At 41.9% G+C, this 8601-nt stretch overlaps 1 long non-coding RNA gene across 1 annotated transcript; it reads left to right on the top strand.

The window, feature by feature from the left end:
• Positions 1-3076: 3076 nt before the first annotated feature.
• Positions 3077-5845, top strand: LOC135295341 (uncharacterized). Its single transcript, XR_010357401.1, has 3 exons — positions 3077-3313; positions 3678-3757; positions 4237-5845. It is a non-coding gene; the product is annotated as an uncharacterized LOC135295341 (long non-coding RNA).
• The last annotated feature ends 2756 nt before the right edge of the window (positions 5846-8601 follow it).

An 8601-nucleotide genomic window follows, 5' to 3' on the forward strand; every position in this document is an offset into this window, starting at 1 on the left:
TTCAGATAGAAGGGGAAAAGCTTCTGCAATTTCTACAGCAACATAGTTAACAACTATAATCTTCAATCAGCATGAAATGGCAGTCATGCCAATAAAATAAAGAAATAATTGGGCCATTGCATTTTCCAATTTCTGACACAAAAACATTGAATAAAGGAAGAAAATTCATTTCTATCAAATACACTGCTGTTAATTTCACTCTGAAGACATTTGTCAGTTTTTCAGCCCCAGTGTCACTCTCTCTGCTCTCCTAGTCCCACACCAGTGACAAATTGCCAGTCCTTCTTAACTGCAACCCAATTTCAGCTTTTCATTTTCTCTAATCTTTCTCTCAGTGGAATAAAGAGTTTCCCAGGAACATTTTCTGAGACATTTCATTCATAGATTATAGACATGAAAATACAGATTGTGACCAATTTTTAAAATCCCATTTTTGTAGCTCTCTCCAACTTCATAAGAGAAAAAGGTACTTTCACTTAAAAGCCACAGACTTCAAACCTATGTATATAGAACTTGCCTTTGAAAAGCAGATCCAAACATCAGCGTCTATACCTGGTTACAAGCCTACCCTTAGGCTTTCTTGCAAGTTTCAATATTTGGTGGAAACACACAGAGATAAAATAAATATTTTTCCATTTTTAACACAGATTTCTTCTCTTTATAGTTTTATGAATTCTTACAGCACTTTTAAGCACACCCAAATAAAGTGAGATCTAGGTGATTTCCCATCAAATCTCACAGCTATCAATGAGACAAAATATCCTTTCTGTCATAACTGTATTGTCTGAAGTTTTTTCTTATATCTAATAAATGCCTTTGGGATTTGGAGGTAATCTATGGTAGTGTGTGACCTGCTGATATTCCACAATTGGTAAACAGAGAAAACTATCATTAAAAAATCTCAGGGGAAAAAAGGGCACTTGGTAGTTTTCAGTTTATATAGAATTTAAACAAAAAGACCAGGATGAAATTTCTGTACTCCTAGATAAACACAGCACAATTCTCCAGCAGAGATGAGAGATGAATGCCTTAGGATATAGCCTCTCTTACTGTTAATGGAATTGCACACACTTACTCAAATGCAAAACCACATCTCTCTGCTGGTGTCTAAACTAGGAAATAAAAAGTGTGTTCATTACTGAAAGAGAGCTTGTACAGATAAAGCATGGGACTGGCATTCCTAAGGGTGTTCTCACCACACTTGTATTGCCTTGATGGACAATCTGTGTTGTCAGGACCTTGAAGGAGGTACTGCATTCCTTACCAACACTAACAGTCTAAAGGATGCCTACTCTGTAACTGGCAGCTGAATTAGGACATTCTTTTACAAATAGCACGAGATATTTGTACAAGTTCACAGACAATAGTTTTGGGAGGAGCTGTTGTCTCCCTGGAAGACAGAGGGGCCCTGCAGAAAGACTTGGACAAATTAAAGGCCTGGGTAATAACCAACCGTATCAAATTCAACAAGAAAAAGTGCCAGATTCTGCACCTGGGGTAGGAATACTCTGGATGTATATACAGACTGGGGAATGAGACTCTGTGCCATGAGCAGTGCCATGGAAAGAGCTAAAAGTGTGAGACTCATACCCAGGATGGCAGAGCAAGGGTGACAGTACAGGGTTCAGTATAAGCCAGGGCACTGCACAACTGGCTTGGAAAGAATCCTTCAGACCTGCTAACTGGTGTTGGCAGATAGAGTTATCTTATACAAGAAATGTAACATCCAAGATCACCAGTGACCAGTTGCTCCCATGGAACTGAGAAGTTCCCGTGGAACTGAGGAGCAGGGCACTGTGGGGACCTCAGGAGTGAGTGTTCTGGGTAGAGCTGGTGCCAGTAACAGGGTCACCAACAGCCTCTGACACTTCTGGGAAGCAAAAAGATGGGCTCCCAGTCTGGCCAGAATTAGCAGAGATGCAGGGTTGAGCAAACACTCCTGCAGCTTTGCTGGAGCTGGGATGGGACATGGCTGAGATGAAATGGGGCCTAGGATCTCGGGTGGGTTGTCCCAGGTTCAGCCCGTGGAGGATAATAAGGCCTGGTGCTGCCCTCAGGATCATGCACTTTATCTCAGGGGGAGTTTTTAATAATGGTAGAAGCTTTCTTAGTGAATCCCATTAGTGTCCGAGATCTATTAGGGAACTGACTGCAAGCAGCCAAGACACGCTAATACCAATGTCACGAAATCTCTACATAGCCATGTACATTTTCCAGCTGACATCAGCTTCCCTCCTTTACTACAGCCAAACACAGCTACAAGAGAGGTTCTAACGGTCAGCCTGGAAGTACACTACCTCCCAAAGGCTGAATTGTACAAGCATTGCTAGGCAACAGGAATGCTTTGCTTTTCCCTATCCAGCTCTTGAGATGCTGACTACCCCTTGTCAGAAACCATTGCCCAATGTGACAGTGGAACAGCACCATAGCTCTTCTCAAGCAAACTCAGACTGATTGTCTTAGACAGTTTGAATATTTGGTTGAAGATTAGCTGACTGATTTTGCCTGTAGCAAATTAGGAAACACATGCATGTGTCGCTTTGCAGGTCTGTAGTGCCAAAGTTTCCTCTAACATAAATGCCTTGGATGTTTTCATATATATCTAAAATGGAAATGCCTGCTTTCATCTATTAGGATCTGCCGCTCTGTTAGCAATACTTATCTTGTTATCCCACTATATTGCAGCTATACTGAGCAACAGAGAACAGGTTGTTGTGGTGTGTCCTGTCTTGGTATATTCCTGTTACCCCTTTTTGTTTGAATGGTTCTGCCCAGGTTCTCCCTCTCCCTTGATCATCCAGTCCGTCCAGCCTCTCTCCTCCCCCGCAAACATTGTATCCTCCCTTGATCCCTCCCTGGTCTCCTACCCATCACTCGGTGTCCCCACCTTTTCATCCAGAACCTTCTACCTTGGGCATCCAGTGATTGGTTGAGGGGCCAGGGCTCCGCCCCCACTATGTACCTATTGGATTCCCAACCCTGTCATTCACTCCTTTGCCACTCCTTGCTTCTTTGTGATTGGTTGAGGACCACCCCTATAAAAACTCTCGTCAGGATTCGGTCTGGGTCCTCAACTGTCAGCACCCCTGGAATAAAACCTGGATTGTACTGCAGTCGTGGTCCGAGTCTCATTTGCCCTGTGGGTAGCAGCCTCTCTTTCTACGCTCCGCGGATCCTCGCTCCCAGAAGGCAAAAGCCTTAGGCGCTCTCCCAACAAAATCCTCGATAGGGAGAGTGTCCCCATGCTGCCGGCAGTGCTGGCCGCAGCTAGCTGGGACACATGTATCTTCGAGGCCTGCTGCCGCTGCAACAGGTAAAGAGCACACCTCTGTCCTTCCCTCCTGACAATGCTGGGAACAGAGGCAACTTTACCTGGAGAGAGTTGAAGAGAACTGGGTGATTTTGCATCACCTGTTCTAACATTTGGTGGCTATAATTTAGTGGAAAAAGTTGTTGTGTGTGACACAAAGCCTGCTGGTATTGCCAGGTCCACCATCCACAGGGGGCAATCATGGCCAATGTATGTGTCTCCATCTGGACTCAAGATTCTGACTTATCTTCTCATTCCTGAGAATAAGCTCATGGTACCCTGGAGTTACCCTCAAAACTTTTTTTGAGAGTGTTGCACCTTGCCACATATGTTACAGCTACTGTTTTTTTTCCATTATCTCATTGAGATGTCAGCAAAGGTCCATAAACTGCCATCTTTCCTGAGGACAGCAACAGGCAACCTCCAAATGGCCAGCATCTGTAACAGGTGGGTAAAGGACATACAGAAAGGAATTTCTGCCACGTCTACCAAGGCAGCAGAGGCAATGAAGAGAGGAGACAGACCTAAGGACCTTTTCAAAGCTACCAAATTAACAATGGCAGGGTTTGAAGGGGGAAGATTCCTCCTTACAAAAAATGGAGTTTGGTATGAAGTGAGCTCTAACAACCAAATCAAAAATTATGGGTTTTTTCTTTTCCTGTGGTTTCTGAGATGTCTAAGATTACTGATTTGTATACAGACATTTGTATAAGACTTCATTTGTATAAAAGGTAGCTCCTCTCTCAGGTCCCAGCCAGAATATTCAAAAAGAGATGACAAACATAAAAGTAGGCTATCTACTGGCTTGGCTTATTAGAAAATCCATCATTCTGGTATGAATGGGATCTATTAGACTTAGTTGATTCCCAGCTCTTCTCCTACCTTTACAGCCACATTCTTCACTTTTCTCTTAATTAACTTTTCAGAGCACATTAAGAATGGAAAACAACCCATCTTTTCCTCATGCTTCAAAACCCCTTCTTTAATATTTCCTGTCAGAAGATCAAGATTTGTTTAACACTCTGGGGTTAAGCAAGGAAGAACAGGACAGTTATCATGGTGTGTTAAAGAAATTTGAACTGTATGATGACCTTATGAAGAATGGAACTTTAAATATATTATCATAAAAGAAGTGAAAAAATAGGGAAACTTCTGGACTTTGTAAGGTTGTTCAGTGCCCAAAATATCTTTTACATTGCTGTGCACGCTGCAGTCACAATTCTGCAGCCTGCCTTTCCCTGCCAGCTCTGTACCCTCTCACTCAGGCTAAAAAAGCAGCATTTTCCAGATTCTCCAGGGCTGGATTTTTCCCTTTTTGTTCTGATAGTATTGCTCTCATCTTGCTATTCCCACAGCTTTGCATCTCCAAACTCTGCTAAGTGTCACTACAGATTCTTCTTTTGGTTGGTGGCATGAAAATCCCACCTTCTTTCCCTCCTGTCTCCTGCCCTTCGTTGTAGTGTTTGATTTATGTTGAGAGAGACAATAATGCCATTCAGAGGGACCTTAACTGACTTTAGAGGTGGGCTTATTCCAAATTCATGAAGTTTAACAAAGCAATGTGCAAGGTTCTACACCTGGTTCATGGCAATCCCAGGCACACCTACAGGCTGGACAGAGAAGGGATTGAGAGCAATTCTGTGGAGAAAGACTTAGGGTTGGTGATTGATTAAAAACTCACCATAAACTGGCAGTGTGAACCCACAGCCCAGAAAGACAATGAAATCCTTAAATCCTGGGCTGCATCAAAACCAGCGTGGCCAGTGGCTCAAAGGAGGTGATTCTCCCCCTCTGCTCTGCTCTTGTGAGACTCCCCCCAGAGCACTGCATCCTGCTCCAGTACCACCAACGCAGGAAGGACATGGAACTGGTGGAGCAGGTCCAAGGAAAGACCACAAAGTGGGTAAGAGAGCTGGAGCACCTCCCCTGTTGAAGACAGGCTGAGGAAGTCGGGGCTGTTCAGCCTGGAGACAAGAAGGTTGTGTGGAGACCTCATTGCAGCCTTCCAGCATCTGAAGGGGGCCTGCAGGGAAGCCCGGGAGGGACTCTGTTGGGAACTGTACTGATAGGACAAGGAGTAGTGGCTGCAAATAGAAAGAGGAGAAATTTAGGTTAGATATCAGGAAGAAATTCTTTAATGTGAGAGTGGTGAGACACTGGAGCAGGGTGCCCAGGGAGGTTGTGGATGCCCCAACCCTGGCAGTGATCAGAATCAAGTTGGATAAGGCCTTGAGCAGCCTGGTCCAGTGGGAGGTGTGCCTGCCCGCAGCAGGAAAGGCTGGGACTAGATTTTCTTTAAGATCCATTCCAACCCTTTAACATTCTATGATAATATGCATGCACTGAGCTTTGCAACCAAGAGCACCACCTACTCCTCATCAAAACATATTCCTATCACTGCTAAGGCACTGTAAGCAAGACAACAAAAGAGGGGTTGAGGTTCTGAAAAAAGAAAATGTAGTCACTCTAGGAAACTTTTCAGGGGGGACAAGGGATCCTAATGCACTGGGGAGGGCATCTGCAGAGAGTGTTTGACAAGGCAGCCTCATCACTTTTTCTCTTGGGTGGACCTAGGAAAAGTCTTTCTGCCTTTTTTTTTTTTAACTTGCTCTCTCTTCTAATATTTTTCTCCCAAAGTGGCTTTTAGGACTACAGCCTATGTATGTTTCTAGCTACAGACCCTGCTGAGAAGTCTTTGAGCATGTGAACCCGGCTCAGCATCCTTTGTGAAGCAATAACAAAGTCATGTCTCCAGTGTTAGAGATGCAGTATTTCTTGGGAAGCTTGTGGAGTTCCCAAGTAGAGTATAATGGAGATTAGAGAAAAAGGCAATTAGAAGAATCAGAGCAGAGGCGACAGCCTCAGATCAGGATTCAAGGCTTGGAAGTAAAATCAAGACAATGCAGTTCACTGAACTATGGGATCATAAACCATTAAGATGATATAGAGCTAGGAGAAAACTTCTAGTTAAAAGCCTAAAAAATGCAGTCAGACAGAGTTTGTGAAAAACAGCATGAAAATTGTTCAAAGGGCAGAAACACTGACATTAGAAATGTTCAGTCTTCAGACAGCTTTTGTGTTTTTAAGAAGCAAAATCATTTTATTAAAGTCTGGAGACACAGACTGACAGTACTGAAAAAGAAACAAAGTGAAAATGTTGTAATAATCTATATCACTGCTAACAAGGTTTCACTAACAGTCAAGACTTCTCTGAGCAAAAGAATTAAGAGAATTTGTTCTGTCAATTATATAAGATGAAGCTACATCCACAGAATACAATAATATATAATTATTAACATATTAACTTCCAATTATTGTTATTATTAGCATGTTAAAATTGAAATAAAATTATCAATTATAAAGGTTTGGTACTATTCAATGTTTATTTCTGTAGAAAATTTACACTTATAATCAATGTTTCAATGTTGTTCACCGTATTTGGTGTACTAGATAACTGAATGATTTCAAACACATTTGTTCACATTCTATACAGCAATAATCTTGCCTGCCTGTGGAAGTGGTGTGAAAGTAATTTCAAAGTTATTTGAAGAGTGTCAGTGTAACACAGTATGGGTAAATGACAGAACATGAAGAGGATTGTCTGTCTCTGACTAGGAAGAAGCAACACATGCTTCATCCTGTACCAGACACAGCATGAGAAATACACTTCCATGTCCTGCTCTTTCCTTCCCAATACCACAGCAAGGAGCAAATGCAGCAACAAAGAAAGGTGCCAGACCTGTGCTGTGGGTCCTGGCACAGTCCAAACCTGCAAAGTGCGTGGCTAGTGATGCAAATCCTGCGCTACATCACATCCCAAGTGCTAATTGTGGTATCCTATATCTCCCACGTGTGTTACATCATAGCTAGCAGCACTTCTCAATGAAATTCATCATTCCCTTCTGCTTTTCTTTTTTAATTAATTCAGCTCCTTATCATATTTTCTTGATGCTTGTGAGGTGATAGCCACACTTCTGCAAGTGTTGCCAAACAGCAGTAATTCCACAGCTATCTCCAGGAACAAAATGACACAAGCAAAGGAATAAATCCCCAGTGTCAGGGGCTGTTCAGAGAGCCACAGAGACTGACAGTCAATCTGATATAGTTGCTGTGGTCAGTGTATATAAATAGCAGCTTATGCCATTTTTACCCTCCTAATCCCATATCTTGTATGGATTCATTTCCTACAAATAGATTTATAAAATGTCTTCAGAGAATGTGTTTAGAGGCAAACATCATAATGGAGATTACTGCCCTTTTGTTTCTAAGTTGTTTTTCTCTTGCCATAGAATCTGGTGTATTTGGCAGCATGGGAACATTCTATTATAAATAATATTTCTGCTCTTAGAAGACTTCCATGTTTCTGTCTGGCTGTCCCTTACAGTCCTAAATATAAATAATATGGGAAAAAAACTTTCCAAAAGGCTGAGGTTGTTTGGGGAAGTGTTGGGGGATGGATTTCAGAAGTATTTTAAGTACTGAAATGTGTTTTTCACAACACCTTTTCTCATCTTTTGTCAATACGTTATCTTAAAATGAAAAGGAGATCATGGACTTAGTCACATGTCTTTCCACATGTTCCAGGGCACACAACTGAGTGCAAAGGTTTGGCGCCAACTAACTACCCAACCTATATTCTGCCTGTGTTCAACACCTCCAGGCCCTGGAGTAGTCCTCGTTTTACTATTAGCTTATGCAAAATGTCCACAATTGTGGGCAGGCATGGAACAGTTTCAGATTTTGATTCCTGTAAGAAAGACTAGGGTTTGGCTTACAAGACTGAAGATCTGATCAATAGGAAATACAAAATTAATCCATTAATTTTTCAACAGAGAACTTAGTTAGCTGGAAGATACTGCATGTTATTTTTCTTTCTAGATCAATAATGTATGAGAAAAGTAACCAAGTCTTACTGTAAGAGGAATTATCCATGCAACATCATGAACTAACTAATATGTTTCAGTAAAAATATTTCTTAAATAAAAGCAAGGGAACAAAATCTCACCTTGAGGCTAAAGAAATACATAAGGAGTCAGGAGATACAGGTTCTTTTCCTGCACCTGATGCTTTATACCTATGTGACCTTGAAGAGTTCACATGTAGCTCAGTACTGCTACCATGGAAGCCAGTGACAAGTCCCATAACTTTCAGTGGTAAAATAGTTAAGGTGGTAAAATGTGAGACCCCGAAGCACTGTAATATGTGTATAGGAACCTCATAAAGTAATTGTGGTTCTGTCTCAGGCCTAACTGTACATAGTTTATCTGACTTAACTGGCTTTACTATTTTTC

The sequence above is a fragment of the Passer domesticus genome, chromosome 2 (genome assembly GCF_036417665.1).
Source record: "Passer domesticus isolate bPasDom1 chromosome 2, bPasDom1.hap1, whole genome shotgun sequence".
In the NCBI taxonomy this organism is placed as follows: domain Eukaryota; kingdom Metazoa; phylum Chordata; class Aves; order Passeriformes; family Passeridae; genus Passer; species Passer domesticus.